This window comes from Mus caroli, chromosome 17 (genome assembly GCF_900094665.2).
Source record: "Mus caroli chromosome 17, CAROLI_EIJ_v1.1, whole genome shotgun sequence".
Classification (NCBI taxonomy): Eukaryota; Metazoa; Chordata; class Mammalia; order Rodentia; family Muridae; genus Mus; species Mus caroli.
In genome coordinates, this window is record NC_034586.1 from 85882742 (window position 1) to 85906348 (window position 23607).

At 37.2% G+C, this 23607-nt stretch overlaps 1 protein-coding gene across 39 annotated transcripts in view; it reads right to left on the reverse strand.

Annotated features, from left to right (window-relative positions):
- The window catches only part of Nrxn1 (neurexin 1), a 1073594-nt gene that overhangs the window by 391614 nt on the left and 658373 nt on the right, over positions 1-23607 (reverse strand). The gene's annotated exons all lie outside the window — the stretch shown is intronic.

Here is a 23607-nt window from a genome sequence, read left to right on the forward strand (position 1 = left end):
TCAACTGAGGAATACCAAATGGCTGAGAAGCACCTAAAAAAAGTTCAACACCCTTAATCATCAGGGAAATGCAAATCAAAACAACCCTGAGATTCCTCCTCACATCAGTCACAATGACTAAGATCAAAAACTCAGATGACAGAAGATGCTGGAGAGGATGTGGAGAAAGAGGAACATTCATCCATTGCTGTATGAAATGGGTGGGATTGCAAGCTGGTACAACCACTCTGGAAATCAGTTTGGTGGTTCATCAGAAAACTGGACATAGTACTACCGGGATGATCCAGCAATACCACTCCTGGGCATATACCAAGAAGATGCTCCAACTTGTAATAAGGACACACACTCCACTATATTCATAGCAGCCTTATTTATAATAACAAGAAGCTAGAAAGAACCCAGATGTCCCTCAACAGAGGATTAGATACAGAAAATGTGGTACATTTACACAATGGAGCACTACTCAGCTATTAAAAACAATGAATTCATGATATTCTTAGAAAAATGGATGGATCTGGAGGATATCATCATCTTAAGTGAGGCAACCGAATCACAAAAGAACACACATGGTATGCACTCACTGATAAATGGCTATTAGCCCTGAAACACAGAATACCTAAGATGCGATTTGCAAAACACATTGAAACTCAAGAAGAAGGAAGATCAAAGTGTGGATAATTTAATTCTTTTTATAAGGGGGAACAAAATATGCATGGAAGTAGTTATAGAGACAAAGTTGGAGCAAAGACTCAAGTAATGACCTTCCAAGAAGTGCCCCTCCTGGGGATCCATCCCATAAACAACCACCAAACCCAGACACTATAGCAGATGCCAACATGAGCTTGCTGACAGGAAACTGATACAGCTGTCTCCTGAAAGGCTCTGCCATGTGCCTGACAAATACAGAAGTGGATGCTCACAATCATCCATTAGACAGAGCACAGGGTCCATAATGAAGGAGCTACAGAAAGTACCCAAGGAACTGAAGGGGTTTGCAGCCCCATAGGAGGAACAACAATATGAACTAAACAGTACTCCCCCAGAGCTCCCTGGGTCTAAACCACCCATCAAAGAAAACACACAGAGGGACTCATGTCTCTAGCTGCATATGTTCAGAGGACAGCCTAGTCAGTCATCAATGGGAGGTTGGTCCTCTGAAGGTTTTATGCCCCAGTATGGGGGAATGCCAGGGCGGGGAAATGGGAGTGGGTGGGTTGGGGAGCAGGGAGAATGGGGAGAGGATAAGGGATTTTCGGGGAGGAAACTAGGAAAGGAGATAACATTTGAAATGTACATAAAAAATCTAATAATAAAAAGGAAAAATGAGCCAAAAATAAAATAAAAAAAATAATATTTTAAAAGAACAAAAAAGGATATGAAAGGATACATTTCATTGGAATGAATGGCTGTATAGCAAAGAGACAAAGAAACTGCCCAGAGACTCTCCATGTGACTCCTTCACTGAGTTAACCATTTGTTTCCTGTCCATATCCATAAATCTAAAAAACCATCATGAAGTAAAGCTTATGCTCTTGAATACAGAGTGCCATATTGGGACAGGAGTGAAATGAGTATTTGTCCATTTGTAGGATACACAAAAGATCCTCTCTACTGGATGAAGCAGGGACTCAACACATACCTTTAACATAAAGAGAATGTAACAATAATGTTTTACAGGTTTGAATTAAAGTTCAGAAAGTATTGGAAAGGTATAAAATGAAGTTTTTTTTTCCAACTAGTAGTAGTTTGGGAGAAGGACTGAGTATTGTCTAACTTTGAAAAGGTTTGGTAATGTAAGGAATTTAATATTTTGTATTTGGTTTTATTTTAAACTGTAGTAAATTATAGAGGTCAGCAGTAATTCAACTTAATTTTTAGTAACTCTAGTATTATCTTTATTTTATCTAATAATAATGATAGTAATACTATATAATATTTTGTCCAATTCTAACAGAATAGAAATAAACAAAAAAAAAAAACCCAAACAACTAAAAGTAGCTCACTAATGTCTGTGAGCATACAGGCCAGAACGTTAAGTTAGGAGATTCAAAAACATTACACCACTTCATTACAAAATATTGCAATATCTGTTGGTCTCATTCTACAGATGGAAAGTGATTGTCCAGTGGTCAGAGAACTGAAATATAATTACAACAGAAACCAGGTTTGTCTGGGTTCATGACCATAGACCTCACAGAGAGAATGTGTATCATCGGCAGGCCCACAGTAGTAAAAGGAGAGAAGTAGATTCCTCAAGACAAGGTTTCTCTGTGTAGCCCTGGCTGTCCTGGAACTCAGTTTTCATACTGCCTCTGCCTCTGAGTACTGGGGTTAAAGATGTGTCCCATAATGTCTGGTGAGACCGAGGTTCTTAAGCCTGGGGAACATATGGGTGATGGGAAAGGACGGCTGTTGAGTATGGAAGGGTTTTCAAAGATGAGGGTCAGCGAGGAAAATGTCTTAATATTGTGATGATGACTGTACTATATTATAAACCACGGGAGTCCACATGCTAAAAGATTGAAACATACAGTAAGTAACGCACTTTAAAATGCAGGGGAGAGAGAGAGAGAGAGAGAGAGAGAGAGAGAGAGAGAGAGAGAGAGAGAGAGAGAGAGAGAATAAACCTCAACCTGGTCTAAGTCACATGCTTTTCCAAGTAGAATTTGTTTAGACTAGGGATATAAAGACTTCAAACAAAGTGTTTATATGGTTATTGCAGTCCCAGTAGTGTAATGGATATAAGGCTTAGCTATGTATCAACGAAGAGAACTAATGCCACCAAATTTTAATCATCTTAGCTCTGTTACAGACATGAATGGTCCACTAAAGAAGACTGAAAACAAAAGCTGTTCCAAACACCTTTGCTGTGTTGAGATTTAGTAGAGACAAAGGGGTTGGATTCGTGAAGTTGGATCTTAAAGCAGCATCTGTAAGGTTTGTGTATTAAAAGAGATAACTAGAAAGTACCTTCTTTCCTAAGGACGCACCCTTTAAATGAAAAATTGGCAATGATGATTTCTTAGACAAGGGATTTTTCAGGTAATAACTCTTATGGAATTATGTGTCTCTCTAATTATGAGAAGCTCCTTAATCTATCACCAGACCTGCCAACTAACAAGAATGAGCAGAGGCAGGAAATGAATCTAAAACATCTCCCTTCCTTGTCTTTCCCAAAAAATTTACTTATAAATCATGGTTATTTTATTTCCCCATGAGCTATATTTGTAATCACTCATTCCACTTCATGGGAAATAGTAATTCTGTAAAAATTAAATCATCAAAAGCACAATGTAATAAATGAACATCACAGTGATAAATTTTGAAAGATATTACTACCTCTAAGGACAGCACACTTCTTCAGAGCAGCACTATACCCAAAAGGGACTCCATATTCCTCTTCTCACCAGCATATAAGAGAAACCCTGAACATGATAATAGCTCCCAGATATAAAATAATTTTCATATTATTTTTCATTATTATGATTTTGAAAAACTAAAGAGATGTAATTGTATGACAGATTACTTCAGAATTTAGAAGACTACTAGCACTAAAAACAGATAAACAAACAAAAAGCCCCAGTTAAACAATGTTCTTCCAAGATTCAGCCCACAGGGCAAATTCCTCATAGATCTTTAAAAGAATTGCTGTGAAGTCACTGTACCCTATTCAGTTGTCTAGAGAGCCCCTGCTTGAGTCATGATCATTTTTAAACCTTAGCATACAGTACCCAAACTACAAATGGCAGAAACTCATGCTAATAGTTCCTGAGTAATAAATTAGTCTGAGTAGGACCCAAGAAGTATAATTATGACAGGTCACCAAGTGATGTTGCTATATCAACACATATTTCTTAATGAAAGAATATGAAGAGGCTTCTTCAACATGCAAAGTAAAATCAAATAGATGCTCGGTGGGTAAAGCAAAGTGACTATCAGGAAACTAGAACAGCCATAGAAATGTTTTTCATTCTTTAATTAAACCAGTGCAGAGCCAATATTCAAGATTTTTACTTTCAATGATTCTTTGAAGAATATCAGGATTAAAAGAAAAATGAAGTGTTTAATACCTTTATTTGTTCTAGCTTTTTTAAAATTTATTTTTAAAACATGCCTGTTTTTACGTGTTCATTAAGGAAACATATTAAATATACAGTGAAGCAAGGTGAAAAGTCATATGAAATACCATGTTGAAGGAAGCATTCCTTCATTTAAATAAAAATAGTTTGGAGTGCATTTACCATACATGATAAGTAGCTTCTGGCAGAATCATTAAAGAAGTATAAGTTCAATGTAAATTTTAGGATGATTTTGAAGTAAATACTAACTAGTGCATAAGGAAAAGAGATGAAAACTAGAAAAAGTCTGTGGTGATTCAATAGGTCAAAACACTTGGTGCCCAGCTTGTCAACGTGAGTTTGGTATCTAATACCCACATGGTGAACAGAGAAAACTCACTCCTAAAAATACTATCAACTGACATCCACTGACCTCCACATATAGATCATGGTACACATGCACGTGCACACACACACACACACACAGACACACACACACATACCACAATAGAGGTTGAGGAGAAGAAAAATGGTTTTGGATATAAGATTAAAGATTTTGAACTCTAAAGTAACTTTGACAGACAGAAGAAGAAATCAATTGTTAAAATGAAATGGTAAATGGCGCAGAGTGGAATATGAGAGGCACAGAGACTAGAAAAAATGGCAATTTCTAAACAAAGGGCACAGGAATAAACGCCAATTATAAGAATCTAGAAGACAAGAGAAGTTGCAAAATCAAGTGGAACTGGGGCCACAGAAATAAAATTTTAAAATGTTTTACACCTTCATTAATTGGAATAGAATCAAGTGAATAGACAGGGTAAATAAACATTGAGTTGATTTGCTTAGAACGGAAGGTCCTCAGCTTCACTCACTGGCAAAGCTCCCATCAAAAAGCCTAGGCTGAACAGCCTCTAGCAGCACGGCAAGTAGCCCTATATGCTATGCATGTCTCTGATGCTCAATCACCCATCATTACATATCCCCCTTGCTTTGGTCACACTCCTCCTCAAACCAGATGGCTCCCGAGGTGCTATAGCCATCTCTATTTAACATTTGGCATTCTTGTTCTTAACTGGTGGTTTTGAATTACATTTGCCTCTAGGTTTGACCCTGTAAGAAAAGTTTTTGGTTGTGTGGAATGTGTTTGCAGTTTATTCTTAGACTGTGCAATACTGCCCAGAGTTTCAGGTGGAAGATATCCAGCACTGGTTTAAATATCCACAGGAACAGTTGGGACCAGAGAAATGTACATGAGAATGCTTGGTGAAATCTCTATAAAAGAGAAGGTAGACAGAGGGGAGAGGATCCAAAATAGAATCTGTGCATTCTGGTGGCAGAGCAAGAGGATGGAGAAAGTAGGAAAGTGGGAGAAGATAGAACAATCAGAATTAGGATGAAACAATGTAGCTCAGTGTGATCAGTGCCAAGGAAAGAATGACTCACTGGAAAGTAGGGCTAGAGACTGCTTCCATCTGCTGAGAGAGCAGAAAGGCAGGGCACACAGAAAGACACCTGATCTGCAGGTTTTAGGCAGCAGGTCCCCTGCACTGATGGAAGCTGTGAATGGATAGCAAAGACATTTGCACCATTTTCCACTGAGTCCCACAGAGAAGCTACAAAATAGCAGTCTTCTGGGCTCCACTGAAGGGTAGAGAGATTACAATATGCTACTGCATAAATGAAAAGCAATTTACATATCCACTCAAATACCATATGAAGGTGGGTTAGTACAGCCATTATTTTATATCTGACAGAGTATGTCTAATGCCACAGTTCCAGGCAAAGCTGAAATTTAATTCCAGGTTTACCCAAGTAGAAGCTCATTGTTATAGCCACAAAGCACACATCACCAGCAACTTTTACTAACACTCTTATTCAATAATGATCTGGAATTCAGAATCAGAAAAGGTCTGATTGTTCGTAATTTCAGGACTATTTTATGAGGAGCCACTTCAATTCTGTGATGATGCCATGTATGAATTAATATCAGAAAATGCACTCTTGCCTTGCTATTTTATATTTTGAGCTTAATCTGATAATCTGTTTGTGAACATGCTTAAAAGCCAAGATGTCAACATGTTATTTTCCTTTTTGACAACTGTGTAATCTGTAGACTTTAATAAATAAGAATAATTAGCATTTCAAAAGAAAAAGAAAATAAACAAATGTCTGGAAGAAATATATTTAGCTGAAAGTATTTCAAAGCCTGGTCTGTTGTTTGAGTATATTTTTCCAAAGAAGTGCAAAGTAGGCATCTGCCTCTCCTTGAGCTCACACAGTTTATCATTTTTCATCAAAACAAAGGAAAGAAGCCATGCTGTTTTATTTTAGTACATCTAATTGTAGAATTTGATGCTTATAGTTAAAATATTTTATTCATAATAAAGTCCAATATTAATACTTAACATGTGGACTAATGTATATATTGTGCCAAAAGATAAATTGAATTAATTCTGGCAATTTCAACCAAAACTATAAAAAAATTTCAGTTGCAATTACTTTAATTGGCATATTTTCTCAACTTTAAAACATATTTTTCTCCCTCAGATGTTCATTGGCATTATTGCATAACACTTATAATATCTGAAGGTGATACACATAAAACATCATAGCTTTTTCATAGGTTTTTTAACTTTTTAAGATTTTACCTCACCATTAAGTGACATTGCAGGGTATCTGCTCCAAACATCAGCAAAAAATGGAGGAGAAGATGGCATCGTTAGAGGCTGCGACTCATCATCCTGGATCATAGAGGCTGCTACTGGTCAGCCTGTGGGTGTTCACTTGTAACCCTCCTCCCAGTACGAGGCAGTATTTGAAGATGAGCATCATAAGCATCAGATTTTGGTTTCTGTTTTTGTTTTGTTGTTGATTTTTTTTATCAAAGTGGGTTTTTTCTATGTTCATTAATTTTAGTTGATTATCCTTTTTATTACATAAAGCCAACAAGTCAATAAACAATGCTTTCTGGCACATATCTCTAATTCCTAAGCTTATTTTTGCATTGAAATTCTAGCTAATAATGCTTATCCTGATATAATATCAGGCCAGAATACCTGATCTGAAGCAAACCCATGGTAGAATAATAGTAATAATAATAAACATATAACAAGGATGGAAAACAACTGAGGCACTCATGGGCCATTGAAGAGAGTGTGAAATCATACAATGCCCCCCCCCCCGGGACAACTTGGGGCAGAACCAGCACAGGTCATACCTATGAGTGTCCTAGACCTTGCACATCCTTTGTAGACTCAATAGAAACCAATATATCTACAAAATGTTTCTTAAAAGGTTCATAACTATTGTAGCAATAAGCTTGAGACAAGGCAAATGTTCATCCACACAGGAATAAGCAAATAGTGGGTTACCTCAACAACTTCTTAGAAGAAATAAGAAACAAAATAAAACAAGGGATAATGCATATGTATGTACATATGCATGTATGCATATACATACAATGCAAAATTGATATATTTCAGAATTACTAAATCCATTTAAAGAAACTAAACACAAAAGAGAATATTCTTTACCATTCCATTTATATCAAGTTCAAGACAAACCAAATTAATTGTAGCAGATGAAAGAAAAGCTGTTGGGACGAGGAAGACTCTCTCTGAAGGCCGATGTGTCCTGTGTTTGACTTGGGTACTATCATGCAGTTATAAATACATAAGCTGAATCTACCATTGACTTACATTGTCAACATTTGTACATTTGATATTTAAATTGTCTTATTTTACTAAAAATCAATCAACAACAACTGAAAAAAATCTGTTATCAGTCTAGTTAGTTGCCTTATCTAGGTTAGTTGCACACTAACAACCCAGCACTATGGCCAGGGTCAGAGACAAGGATTGGCTGGATAGCCCCCATGTGACTTTTTCAGGCAATCATATTTTCTTTACTAATGTTGCAGTGCTTGTTCCACTACAAATTTCTAAAACCTCTCTATGCTCCTGAGAGCTTTCTGTACCTCACTGCTGACCCGGAACTGCCTGCCCTCTCTACTCATTCTTATCAACATGCTAGTAAAATGTCTTTCATGACTGTGAAAATACATAAAATGCCACAATCTGAAGAACATTTTCCAAGAGCTGCACATTGAGAATACAAATAGAAATAAAATTAAAGACATAAAAGAATAATAACAGGTTTTACTACTAATACTAACATTATTTATTAATTTCCTACTATTAATACTAACATAAATAAAATTACAAATCTGACAATTTTAACTAAAAGAAGAACGTTGTTCACATTAATAGTAAATGCAATAAATGTTAAACACATGAACAAATAAATTTGCATGAATTGACTTGGGAAAAGAATCCCAGAACCCCCTACCCCCACCCCTGATAGACTGGAAATGGTAATGTGTCTGCAATACAATACATTATTGTCATGTTAGGAAGATGTTCAAGCATGGGAAAGATAAACAGAGTATAACAAGAGAGTCTGTCACTATCAGTTGTCCTCAGAGATGACCTGCTTACTGAGTAGTTTAATAGATAATATATAGAGATGGATGGAAATGAAGGATTCATTTCACCAATGAGTTCTAGAAGCTGAGAAATAACTAAGCTTTGAAACACATAACAATCACTTTGTGCTTAATTTATACTGAATCATCATGTGCAATAGCAATGATTATACAGCTTAAGTAGAAACAGACATGTCCAACATCAAAATAATTGATAAAATAAGTATGGTGCAGGTATAGAATGTAGTTCACAACAGACTATTAGTATATTAAAAAGTTTTGCCATACATATAAATTTGTGCTAACATTGGATATAGGGTCTGATCTACACTAGACAAACAGAATATTTCTGAGCTATATCCTTAATCCTTCTATTATTTTTATTTTTTATTCTTGAACCAACTAATTCTGGCCTTAAACCCACTATGAAGTTCAGACAAGCCTTAAACTCATTACAATCCTGCTTAATTAGGTTCCGAAGTAGCTGAGATTTCTAGACCCATACCAACTGGGCCAGCAGCCATATATTTTTCCTTAAAAATAAATGTTTTCTAAGACGGTTTACTCAGTACTATCCTCTTCAAAATGTTTAATTATGTAAAGACAAACTCCAAGAAGGCACATGCCAAAATCTTTGCAGGAGTTTCCTTTGGATATTATGATTATGAATGGTGTAATCATCTTTCTCAAACGTATCCAACTCTTCCACGGTGACAGGAACGATGAGTAATAGCGAAAGCTACTGAAAACTCCTAAGAGCTCCGAGTGTTCCAGAGATGTGACAGAAGGAAAGCTGAAAATGAACGAGGGCCCAAGTGTCCTTCTTCCATTACTAGCAGTGACTATTAGAACACAGCCACAGCCTTCTGGGAGGTTTGTCTCACCTCCCCCAAGGACTCACATTGGAAGACCTTCCTTCCCACTAACTACATTTTCTTCCTTTCCACACTCCAATGTTATTACCTTCCTACTTTAAACCCTCTCCATAATATTATAAATTAAGCAAGGAAAGAATTTAAATTCTCAGCCTAATGGTGTGCACGGGAGTTATGAATGTTCTCAGTTTAAGTAAATTTTAATACATAAATTGGGCCAAATATAAGAGAAATCCTTAACCTATAAACAGGAAAATGATTAGTTTCTCTGGCCTTGTTTAAGATAGTGGGAGTCGTTTGATTTAAATGTCTTCACTGAGGATGACTTGGCTGATGAATTGTCCTACATTTGGGTCCCCCATAAACAGAATTGCTATGAGAGAAACACCTAATCTGGTCTCAGAGTCTGCATTTGTAAGATTAGGTGTATGTTGCTAGCATGGAAAAATCCCTTTTGGTGTTCCAAGAGTCTCTCTTTAGAAGTGTTTTTGTCATTCTTGTAAGTTCAAAAAGAATGCAAAATCATAATTCAATTATACTGTTATTTTTAAAAAGACATACCTGACTTAAGAATAAGACAAAGAAAGGGAATATTCATGCAATATTTACCATTAAAAATCACAAATATTAAAGCTGAGAAATCTTGGGAAGTGACAAAATGTTATAAATAGGATATGATGAAATGCATGCTGGAATAGCACCTGCCACAAAGCTGTCTTGGTTAAAGGAAAGAGTGTTAAACATTCAATTTTTTTTAACTTAAAATAACACCACCACCTTAGATTGCATAATAGGCTAAAATAATTCTTTCTAAGGATATTGGAAATGACTGAGGATAACCAAATGGGAGGATAAAAGGAGACTGCAGATTGAAGTATTTAATTATATCTGGTCATACCTATAATCTTCTATCCATAGGAAAGATGAGTAGTAGCTATTGACATCCTATACAATCAATAATGATTACTATAAACCTTCAAAAGGAATATACACGCAGCTTACGTTCCATGTACTACAGACTTTCCTAAGAAAGAGTAATACATTTTCCAATATGTTAGAACGCTAGTTAATATTCCATTTGCAGTAATTGATCACTACTGTGAAGGTATCAAGTTTGAGAGCTTTCTGACAAGAGTCATTAAGCATTATCTGGATGTAAGGCAGTCTCTGCTGAGATGTGCCCATTATATAACCTGGTCGAGGCTGAGAATAAGCTTGTGAAGTCATCCATTGTAGGCATAAATTCACAATGGCAGAACCCCTTCCTCAGAGAATTGTGTGAGGACCAGGTACAACTTCTCTAAAGTGAAAACATTAATTTAATATGCAAATTCTTCAGCATTATCGCAAATTTTCTAAGGAATAACTCTCAGAATACAACAAAGTCATATTACAGTTTCTTTATGGCTCCTGTGTGATTTTGATAGAGTTTACAATCTGAGAGTCATTAGCATATTTCAGAGAGTTATTTACATGATTAACTTACTGCATTATTACAATGCTTTTATTTTCCCAAAATACATCCGTGTTTCACGTTACAAACACTGTATCATTTGTTTTGTATATAATCATATATAAAGAGGTTATCTAGCTTTCAACTAGTATACCTTAATACCTTTAATTTTTAGTTCATTTCAACCTATGATACATTTTAATCAATGATATCAGGAGAATTAAAAATAGACCTCTAGATTTACAATCACATACACATGTTACAGGCTGTTTATAGCTTAAAAAATCATATCTTTCAATAAGTTCCAACTAACAGAACAAAGATGCTATTGCGTCTACACAAATAGAAGAAGGCTTCCAGGAACTGTCTACAAACATGTGAGTACTATGAGTTTTTGTCAAAGGACAGTGAGAGATAACATTAACCACACTCCCTGTCATAAGGGAAATCGATTTTAGAAAATTAGAATGCTATTTTGAAAATGTAAGTAATGTTTATTTAACACTATGAAGACATCTGAGCCTGATCTCAAAGCTCTCTGATGACTCCATTATTCAGCTAGAGAGAGAGCCTCTTGCGAGCTAGGCAACATACTCAGCTGCATAAGCAGAAGGTGTTTTCTCGGTGAGAGTATCTGTATAAATTACTTTGTCATCTCCATGAAGGGTAGAATGCTTTAATTATTAACTTTTTGACAGACTATCTCAATTTTCCAAGTGCTCTTTAATAATCTCCTACAAGTAATTGGGTATTTTAATTATATATAGCTCCTTGTCACTGTTCATCTAAAAAACATTACAAGATTTGTTAAATAAAGATATATCCGGCCTGACTATTTGCCCATGTCGTATTCTCATTGTTTTCAAGTAAATTCAACAATGATACAAAGCTAGTGAGTTTGTGCTTCGAACTGGGATCTTTGTTTTTAATCATTCTTTTTCAAACCTCAATAAACAACAATTTCAACTACCACACTGGCAAAATTCATGCAAAGTCAATCATCTTTTCTTCCTAGTCCAACAGCCCTGAGAAGAGAGGTCTTCAGAGGGGACATTCCCACAGAATTATTCAGCTTCTTAAACTTTGATCCTTTAAAGTCAGTGCACACACAACATATGTTCACCTGTTTGTGTGGAGCAACCCATTGGGACCCAGTGAATCTGCATGAGGAATGAAAATCCCAGCCCTGATGCTTATAAACCTGGCTCAGGCCACACATTATAAGTGACCAAGGCAACAATCTTTCCTGATAGGAAAAATGATGTAGAAACCACCCATACCTAATTTACAGGATTTTGCTGTATATTAAATGAGATAAAATAAGAAAACATTTTGTAAGACTAATGTGATTTACAAACATGAAAACGAAAATGTAACTGGACATTGTCTCAATTACAAAAACAAAACAAAACAAAACAAAACAAAACAAAACAAAACAAAACAAAACAAAACAAAACAAAACAAAACAACCTCTGCCAGTCTCCTGTAGCCATGTGTCCTGTGTTCACTGGCTTAGGTGTTCTTACAGGGTCACTGGAATAACAGAAAATCTATCAGGAGATTAAACAACAACAACAGCAACAACAAAGAATAGTTTTGCTCTTCCTATGATCCTGTTCCAGGTAAGAAGCAAGATCACTTTGGGGTGGTTGGTAGAGCAAGAGGCATGCTGCCTCAGCATGAAATCCCGAGACACAAAATAGATTTTTCCAGCCACTTTTAGGTCTGTCAGCCCAGTAAGACAATGTCCTACCCCAAACATCACATACTTGATAAGCACTTGCTGATGATTTGGTTTCTGCTTCCTTGGCACTGGTTGGGACAATGATTGTCCAGCAGAGTGTGTGTAAACACCTACATTATGGTACTGACCTAAATATCTACTGATTGTGAATGAAGAGGTTAAATGAATGGAATTACATAAGGAATTCAGCTCCCTGTATACATGCTGTCACCATTTTTCTTGTCTTTGCAGGCCTTGTTCAGCAAGGATCAAGGCATCTGTGAGAACAGAATGAGTCCCAAGTCAAACAGATATAAAACACACACGAACACACACACACATGCGTATAGTCATTGTTGATCACAGTGATCACAGTCTTTGAGTAGCATTACTAAATCATACAATTTCATTCGTTTTGAAGAAATGCAGAAGTAAGGCTAGGGACCCTATTTAAAGGCAGAGAATTTGCTTGCCTGTTCAAGACACTGGGTTTGATCGTAGCACCAGGGTAAAAATCTCAAAAACAAATTATAATTTTATATAAGGGGTTAATAGTTTGCTTGTATAAAGACTCCTACCTCTACACTTAACATTAAGTTACTTAAAAGCCTCTCTGAAGGTGTTCTTCCTTATGGAAAACTTTCTCCATTCTCTATTGGAAACTTTTTTTTCTATTTCTTAACAATTCTAGTGCCATGGAGAAGATACTCATGGTCACGCATACCATCTGAAGAATGCCAGATTCACCAAACTCCATAGAGCACATAAGTGAGATCTAGCCTCATGTGTCAACCTAGGATTTCTTTGACTGAATTGCTCAGAACTTAAAACTCTAGGCTGATGCTGTCATCAGAAGTCTTCTTCACACTTTGGGAAGCATAAGTGATGAGGTGCTCTGTAGAGTGACTATTCCAACATTTATAGCACTCTGTTGACACTCAGCAGAAATAAATGCAATCTCAATGGGTATAAACTTTTGCCAGTTGCAGTGCTTTATCAAACAGCCTCTCTTTTCCAATAAGTGGAAACAAATAATTAAAGCACGGATATTAGGTGTCTATTAGAAACTGTTCACATATTCTAAGAAACCATCTAGCTGCCTCTCAAAAATAGACAATTAAATGGGAGAGCCTGAAAAATGACTACAGTTAAAACACTTGCTGCTTTCTTAGAAGGCACAGTTTTAATTATCACTACCCATATGTTTAAACACAACCATCTATAACTCCAGTTCCATGTGATCCAGTGTTCTCTTCTGGCCTCTGAGGGTGCCCCATGCACAAACATTCAAGCAAAGCACCAATACAAAGAGCAATAAAAGTAAATAGATACATAGATAGATGATAGATAGATAGATAGATAGATAGATAGATAGATAGATGATAGACAGATAAGATGATAGATAATAGATAGATAGATAGATAGATAGATAGATAGATAGATAGATAATAGATAGATAATAGATAGATAGATAGATAGATAGATAGATAGATAGATGATAGATAGATAGATGATGATAATAGATAGATTATAGATAGATAGGTAGGTAGATAGATAGATAGATAGATAGATAGATAGATAGATAGATAGACAGATACATGGATAGATAGACAGATACATAGACAGATACATAGATAATAGAGGAAGGAAGGAAGGAAGGAAGGAAGGAAGGAAGGAAGGAAGGAAGGNGAAGGAAGGAAGGAAGGAAGGAAGGAAGGAAGGAAAGGGGGAAGGAGGGAGGGAGGGAGGGAGGGAGGGAGGGAGGAAGGAAGGAAGGAAGGAAGGAAGGAAGGAAGGAAGGAAGGAAGGAAGGAAGGAACAAAGAAAAGGAAGGGAGGAAGAGAATAGGGAAGTTTACAGTTGCTGGAAAGTTTCATTTGATTTAGCATGTTAGCTGACTTTGGCATAAACATCAAAGAGACTGCATTAAAAAGAAGTAACTTCAGGCACTCTGGACCAGAAAACACTATTTCCTTCATGAAGTCTCTTTTATTCTGGGTACACCCAGGTGAAGACAGCTTTGTGTTTAAGGACATTTTCAGAGGCTGGGCAAAGACAGATGAAATATTTTTTCCTAAACCCCTTCCCTCTGTGCTCTGTCTTCTCCTGTTCTATTTTAAAAAGGCTTAATCTCAAATATGAGTGTGTGTTCAAAAGGTAAAAATGTCCAACAATATACTGCAGCACCCTTGCCAACTCAGTAATGACACAGGATTCTTCATGTAATTCCCACAGTAACAGGGACATACAAGTTCTTGGTGTTTTTAACATGCTATTCTTTTGCTAACCTGTGTCATCCTTTTTGGATAAAGCAGATGAAAGAATGAATTTCGGTTTTGACTGCACTTATAATCAACTAGCAAATGACAGTATGGGAATGAATCCTGACTTAGAAGACTCCACAGAGGATGGATGGCTTCATACCTAACCTCAGTCTTGCTGTCCTTTCTAGAAAAGAAACGTTTTTAAGCTAGCACAGGGTCCATTCTTTACTTGGTAGCTGACATCTGTATCGAAATCCCCAGACTATTTTTTAGGCAGTGGCAATACCAGTAAATGAAATGAAATGAAAATTCTAGAGTAAAATTGAATGGACAAAAGGATTATTAATGGAAAATATAATTAAGAAACTTATACCTCAAAGTATTAGCCATAATTTCTGAATATTGCCCCAACTCATAATCTAGTACCCAAACTTATCAGAACTGAGCTGCAAGACGTGCTCAAATTCCTTACATTGTTCTACAAATCCAGGCAATACAAGGAATAAGATTTGATTTTTAAAAATTTCAAGTCCTCTTAAATAAAATAACATATTTAAGTTAAGATGCTCAAAATAGTTTATCTCTATAACCTGCTTTGAGAAATATGTACTTTAACGGCATAGAGAAGGATCCCATTTTGTCAGGAATATAATCACATAATCTAGTTCATTCCAACTGTTGCCTGTTCATTTTAAAGCATAGCTGTACTTGCAAATTAGTCTATTATCATACCAGATTATCAGCTGGGTAGAGGATGTATTTGCCAATTGGAATGAAGGTAGTTAAATAAATATTAATAAACATTTTAAATCAATCACTCCTTTCCACTTGATGTGGTGGCAGATATGGAGATTTGTAAATCTGTCAGAATAAACACAGTGCCAAGGGAGCGGGCCCAGGGAAGCCTTGTGATTCGTTGAGCAGTTAAGAACTGCAAGGCCTAGGAACACAGTCAATGTACGGAAGGAGTAATATGCTTGCAGAGAAGTGACTTGTCGTAAATTAGTCCAATTTAAAAATCTGGAAAATCTTTATCTGAGCTATTGTGCCTCTAGTTATAGGTAAATGAGAAAAACAACAGAAAATGTTCAATTGCTGAAGAGAACCCAAAGGAGTAAGGGTCCTGAATTTCCCAGTGCGTTTGCTTGTATATATCGTGTCGGCTTTGTTAAAGTGGCTACTCAATAACTTCACTGTACCCAGATAGCCTCGTTTTTGGAGTGAGATATCAATAGAATATAATTGAGAGAGCAGTGAAAACAAGTGCACTGCTATTTTGTTACAGGTTTAGAACAGTTCTTGGCATATAATAAGCACCAAGAAACTACTCAACAAGGGCATATGATAGAATTGGCTATTTCCTATTGTTTTGCATAACCAGAGTTCTTTGTCATCTCTATAGTGGAGAGAATTCAGAAGGCAAATTCATATTCTATCAAAGTTACTTCCATACTACAAAGCAGAATTAAATTAATTTCTTCTATGAAGTAAATAAAATTTAATGTATGTTATTAAAAGGAAAAAGTTTTGGTTCTAAAAAGATTACTTGGGCAAAAGCTTCATCACTGTCACTACAAATGGTAAAAAAAATACATTGGGCAAATGCCTCTCTATAGTGCCTCAGTTCCCATTAACAAATCTCAATGGCATTATGTCCAGCAGTCAACACAATAGATTTTTCATATATTTCTTATACCTGATGATTGGAAGAAACTCTGCTTGTGATTCAACAACACTTAATCATAAATCTTTTCAGTGCAACTGCTGTTCAGTTATAATACTCCGAAACTCGTGCTGTAACATGATTTTGAAATGTTATTTATCAGTCTCTTTCCACTTTACTTCTTTCTCTTTGATAACAATGTATGATTAGCTAGAATTCCTGAAATGCAGATATAAATTTCCCATTTATTTTCTTTTTTTTTTTTTTTTTTTTTTTTTTTTTGGTTTTTCGAGACAGAGTTTCTCTGTATAGCCCTGGCTGTCCTGGAACTCACTTTGTAGACCAGGCTGGCCTCGAACTCAGAAATCCGCCTGCCTCTGCCTCCCGAGTGCTGGGATTAAAGGCGTGAGCCACCACGCCCGGCCCCATTTATTTTCACTTGAAATTCTTGAAGGTGAAAACCTGAGCCACCAACCAGGCAGCATGCACTAGCTGATATGAGGCCCCCAACACATGTACAGCAGAGGACTGTTGGGTCTGGACTCAGAGAAGATGCACCTAACCCTCAAGAGACCTGAGACACCAGGGAGTGGGGAGGTCCAGTGTGATGGGCGTGGGGGGTGGGGGACATCCTGTTGGAGACTGGGAGGTGAGGCAGAGGAGGTATCAGATATGGAAAATCAGAGGGTGGACTAGAAGGGAGATAAAGTCTGAGCTGTAAATGATAAATGAGTAAATTAACAAAAAATAAAAACAAAACCCTTGCTCTGTGTTGTACATAAAATGTATTGAAGTATCATTTGTTATGGTATCCAACAAATATATACTTTTAAATGTACCAATAAATAAGATTTTATATATATATATATATATAATTAGACACACATACACACACACACACACACACACATGGAAATTGTTAGTAATCGTAGGAGTTAGCTACATATTAGTTCCTTGACTAATTTTAAACAATCTTTTGATAATTGAATTGGAGAGTAATGAATGGACATAGTTCAGGTGTTGTACAATGACACTCAAAGCAGTATTCAAAGTTCTGCCTTATCATACATGTCATGGAAAAAAACAAAAGAAAAATGTCTGCTTATTAATGAAGTGGCCATGAAAAAAAAATCATCTCTCTGAATGTGTTTCTTTGTCAGCAAATAATGACCATTCACCCTGACAAGGCTGCACTGATGATTAAATGAGAAACTTTATGGTAAGGCACTATCGGGATATGCGCTTGCAAAGATAGTTGTTTTCACTCTATTCTGTCAAAACTTGAAGGATGCAGTGTGGATAATTAACTCTCAAAATTCTAACATTTTGGAATATTTTAAAAGGCTACTAAAGGTTTCTCTACAAAGTGATATTTTATAACTTGTGTAGACAAGAATGAGCCAAGATGAAGATCAAGTGGAGATGAAAGGTGTTTATTTTCAGACTTCCCATGAGATCGTAGCTAAAGGGATAGCACTAGGGAAGTGGACCCTGAGGCTGAATGAGTCCCATGGCTGGACTTCTAAGCACCTAGGTATGTCACCACCTGAGCAAATCTTGGTGTGGTCAGATTATTTTTAAAACCTGAATTCATTATTCATTTACAATCATTGCAATAACGTTTACTGTCAACTTTTGACAGGCATCTCGTCTCAAAGCTCCTCTCTTACATGGCTGTGAGGAAATACTTTGATAGGTTAATCGAAATAGGGAGGCACACCCTAAGAGTGAACAGCACTCTTCTCAAGTCTTGGGTCCTGGACTGTCAAAAAAAAAAAAAAAAAAAAAANCAAAGTTGGCTGAGCACCAGTATTCAGTGTTCTCTAGTTCCCACGTGTGGATGTAACTGGTTCAACTGCTTAATCTACTCTGGCCAGGAATCTCTGCTATGATGAACTTTTTCCTCAAACTGTAAGCCCTGTCCCATGAGTTGCAATTGTCAGGGTATTTCATCATAGCAACAGAAAAAGTAGGGCAAGCATGCCTAGAATCAATAAAATTCTTCAAAAGACAAGCAGAGCATGAAGAATTAAAAAGATTCTTATGTTCAGTTGACACTGAGAATGTACCATTATGGAGCTCTTTGACAAGCAGTCTTATAGTCTTTTGATTGACTAAACAATAAAAGCAAGCTGTATGCTACTGAGATTGTTAACATATTAAAATATGTGCTTTTCATAAAAGAGAAATACAAGGTATAGCAATATTTGGGTCTCTGATGGCTAACTATTAGTGTAGATAAAAGCAGAGGAAGGGTGGCTAGTTGCTTTTCTATATAAGAAATGATGTAATCCATTTTGAGAGATATGTTTAATCTTAATTAAACACCTAAGCTTAAACCTTTGATGATCAACTAAACAGGTAAAAGTGTAAATGAACTAGACCAGGTCTGGCCATGACCTCCCAAGAGCTTCAAGGAAACATATTTAACATGGAGGAAGATGCATTGAAAGACATGGATTCAACCTCCATTTTCCCTATTTGCATGACCCTGTCGATCTGGTCCACTCAAGCTACTTAGATCTCTGTTGTCACAGTGTTAAGTGAGAAGTGATGTTTTCATTCAACCTTAGAGTTGAAAGAGGCTAACATTTAAAGAAATGGTCAATTCCAGAGGTCATTCAGTTCATAACTGGCAGGCTCAGGCCTAGAACTCAGTGAGTTCATTGCCTTTATGCACAGTGACTATTTACTAGGCTCTCAATTGCGAAATGGTATAATCTTCTATAGTTTGCATAGGGTAAAGTTCGTGATCATCTTATTTGTTGTTCCTGGTGTTGTCATTTATTGTATTTTCATTTCATAAGTTAACAAAAAACAACTTTGTAAATTTATACAATTCCTAAATAGCTAAATTTTCACACGAACCTAGCTCTGAGGATTATCACCACCAGACTGAGCTGCCTATTCACATCAGTGTACATTTCAACCAATGAATCTTCCATCTTAAATATGCCTATAAAACAAGCCCAGTGTGTATTTGAAAAATAAAACTTGTGTTTATGCTACAAGAAATAAAAGCATCAACTTGACAAAGGGGAATTGTGCAAAGAAATCTTCCTGGAATATTAATATTTAAGGCAATAGAAGATAGTGGTGATAAAATTCAGTTTCATATTTTTATTTGACCATTTTATGGTGCAGTCCAGATGACTACTACATATGGATAAACTTTGTAGGATTTTGTTTATTATTGTGTTTGGAGGTTACCTGTTTTCTAAGAGAAATTATATTTATTTTTCTAAAGATTGATATTTTGTGATAGCATGGACTTTTAGAGCTAAGGTATAAATATAATGATTGGACTTTAAGTGCTCTGGCTCCTCCTAGCTAGCCCCTCCCCCCATATATTCCCTTATACTGTAGCCCTTAATGGTACCTGGTATACAAACAAACATAGATACTTTCTCATTTATAGCATATATACTCAGCAAATGGGTAAACAATCTAAAGCATAAATATATTACTATTTGGGGACAAACTCAAAATTTCTCTAGGCTGTCAGAATTATTTAGAACATAAATGTCTCAAAAATGTGTTTCAACACTATTCACTGACCATCTTCTTCAGAACATATCAGTGATGTCTTTGCTTACAACGTCAACAGTACAAGTGTGGAGTAGCAAAACCTGTTCCAAACATTCAGAGTTAAATGTCTCCAGTCACCTATAGTAATCAATAACCAGAGCGATCTTCACCCAGGCAGAACATAGTGAAGATTTGCTAGTCAATTCTCTTGGTTGTGATCCAAAATAAGTCAGAAAGTTTCTGTCAACAAGCATGTTATAGTCCACAACAGAGTTATTGAGGACACCAGTGGGGCACCAACTGAGTGTGTCTACATGCAGCACACAGAGGTGTTAAGATAGGCTAGACATAAAACTGGTGGTTGGATTATTCGTAATGAATTCTACTCCAAAAGACCAGCCATGAAGCCACATGGAGAACACTCTCTACCTTTGAGATCATACAATCACTTTGGGCTATGGGGTCACAAATCTCTGACTGTAATTTCTTTTTCACTCTGATCAGAGATTGGCTCTGTTTCTTGGCCCATCTCTGACACGACATGTCTCAGTAGCCTTGCACATACACACACACACACACACACACACACACACAAAAGATATTTAAGCTCCCTTCAAAACTCACCACTCCTCTTAGAACTTTGTCATATGCCTTGAAAGTACTTTGGAAGAATATGTTACAAATTCCAGCTATGAGTTTTATCCTTATTTAATGTCATTGAGTTCCCTCAAACACAAGCCTAGCTTTAAAATTCGTTCACTTCTCCCCTTGAAGAAACCATTTTGCTCTTTAATAGTATAAGCTCATCACAGTAATATAATTTCCGGAGTTCATATTTGCAGGAGGAGAAGAACTGACTTTAGTTGCTAAGATCTGTGAATGTTTTCTCCTTTCTGTATCTTCTGAAAATATTGAGAGGCTTTAAGCTAATTTTCTAAAGTATGCAGAACATTGGTGCTTAGGAATGCTGGGAGCTGAGCAGGGAACCTGAGCATAGCACTGACATCATTCTCTGCTCCACACATATGGCACAGCACAAAAGCAGTACTGGCTGAGCACACAGGTCTATTCTGGACTCCAGTTGGCTTTAATTATAAGCAGCCTTGCTTCTTATCATTTACAGTTACATAGTTCTCCACTGACTTAACTAAAAAAAAATAATTTTATACAGAAGTTGTTTCACCATCTATGTTTTTAAATTCATACAAAATTGGGGAGGGGAGAGGCAGAAACTGTCTCCAAATCTGCTCCTCATATATATGCACTTAAGAAAATCCTCACCACAATCTTTGCAATTGGGTCAGCTTACACAAAGGCATGTGTGGTAGACATGAGCTCCCTCTGCACCCGCAAACCTTGTAAGTGACACCTCATAATAGTGCAAATGAAGCATAGCATGAAAAAAAATGAAGAAGAATGAACCTGGATCCAGCAGTTTCTAAAACATAAGAGACTAAATTTTCTTCCTTAGAATATGCTACTCGAGCTTTCCTTTCCTTACATACACTTAACATATATGTATGTAATCATTATTAAAAAAATAAACAGTCTTATGCTTCTCAGAAACTCTAAGACAACCAAACAGGCTCATGTATTTGTCCACACATGCACATTTGCAAGAGTCACAGATTTTAAACGGAGCCTCTTTTTTAACTTGCCTTCATTTCCTGGTAGGAATTTATCACACTGTCATTTACCTTTTTGCTTTGCTTTTTCTCTCATCTATTAGGCTCAGCAATTCTTTCCTTGTGAGCCCTTTGTCCTAATAATTAGCTAAATATTCATCAAGCTTATTGACCCAACAAATTCTACTTCACCTCTTTCTATTAGGTTTCTCTCAAGCTCCCACCCTACGAGCCCTGCTCTGGGGCCCTCTGCCCTCCCTGCACACCCTGGTTTTGGAGTGCAAGACCCTTAGACGCCGATTTTTCAGCCTAATGTTCTTAGCTTGCTCTCTATAGAATTGTCTCTTTTCTAGAGAAGGGAGGGGAGACATGTGAAAACTTCACACCTGTATTTTCTTTATTAAATTCTGACTGGTGAGTATGTAGGAATGGAGGGAGGTTTTACAAACAAATGTGGCCACATAACTAGCATTCTCTGAAAGAAAGAAAGTTCTCTGACCCTAAAGACCAATGCCCACTGTGGCCCATGCACTGTCTCTAGCAGCCCATCGTGATTTCTCCTTTTCAATGATAGATGAGCCTGATTTTTCATTCACATACAGACACTCAGTCTATTCTGGAGGGAAATAAATGTTACCAAAGACCAGCAGAGGGCATCTGCCTGGGGTAGAAGCTACATTTGTAAAAGAGTGTCAAATTGCTACAGGGGTCCTTTTTGTCCTCTGTCACCTCCACAGGCCCTGTCCACATTCTCAGACCTTACCACTGGGTCACTCTGCAGAGTCAGACCCACAAGAAACTTATGTGCACATGAGATAATTAGCTCATAGCGCCCCACTGCTACAATTAGCCATCCCACACCCTCACATACCCCCATCTGGTACACCACTCCCACCCACCCACGCTCTGTCTGGCCCTCCTGTGCCCTGGCTCTCCTTCCTCCCACAGGAGAGCTATAATTCTGCACAAAGGCAGAGCAGTGGTTGAGGGCTACACTCAGGTAAGGTAGCAGTACGCTCCCCGGAATCTAAGGAGTCAGAGGGATGAGCACCTGGAACTCATTACTGTTTCCCAGGGATCTGCCCTCTGATATTATAGAAAGCCCTGGTTCGGGTTTTACTAGGTGTCTCTAAAGGAATTCCTTCAAGAACCAGGTGAGGTAAACAATCAATTATTTGGAGCCAATGTAAAGTGTGTCACTATTCCACTCCCAGTGAGGGGTTGCCAGGGTGACCTGCCTCTGTTCATTAGATCATGCTGTAGCTTTTCATGCCTAGCCCACAGTCGTCCCGAGGTAGGAAGTCTATCCCAGGAGAAGGGGCCGACATCATAGTTCTAACAGTTGCCCCTGGGAGGGGAAATACATGAGAGGGAGCTGAGGATCCAAGGAGCAGAGTCTCAAAGGTGAATGGACTGCAAGAAAGAAATGGAAGAAGAGCCAAAGAAAGTAATCACAGCTTCCAGCCTGCTGGGTAAATGAGTAGGTCTTTCACTCAGAAAAGACAAAGACTAAGGAGTGAAGAAAGCCTCACGTGCACTGAAAAGGGGGGGGGGGAACTGGCTGATTTTGTTATTTTATTTTTGGCAATTCGGTGAATCTGATATAGCTTTCATCTAAACATAAGAGGATACTGGCTCACAAGGCATTTCTCTATACTCATATCTTCCCTAACAAACTGGAAAACAGGTCCCTTTTCCTGAAATTTCTCTTCTTCCAGGCAGAACTCCTGGCTTAGCCCAGGAAGCCTGCACTCCATGGAAAGCCTCCATGGAAAGAATTGCACAGAGGAGGAAGCTAGACTGGCTGTGTTCAGGAGACCAATCTTCAGAGAGATGGGGTCTGTGAAGTCACAGACCACTCCCATTGCATCTAAAGAATAATTCGGCCGTGTGTGTGTGTGTGTGTGTGTGTGTGTGTGTGTGTGTGTGTGT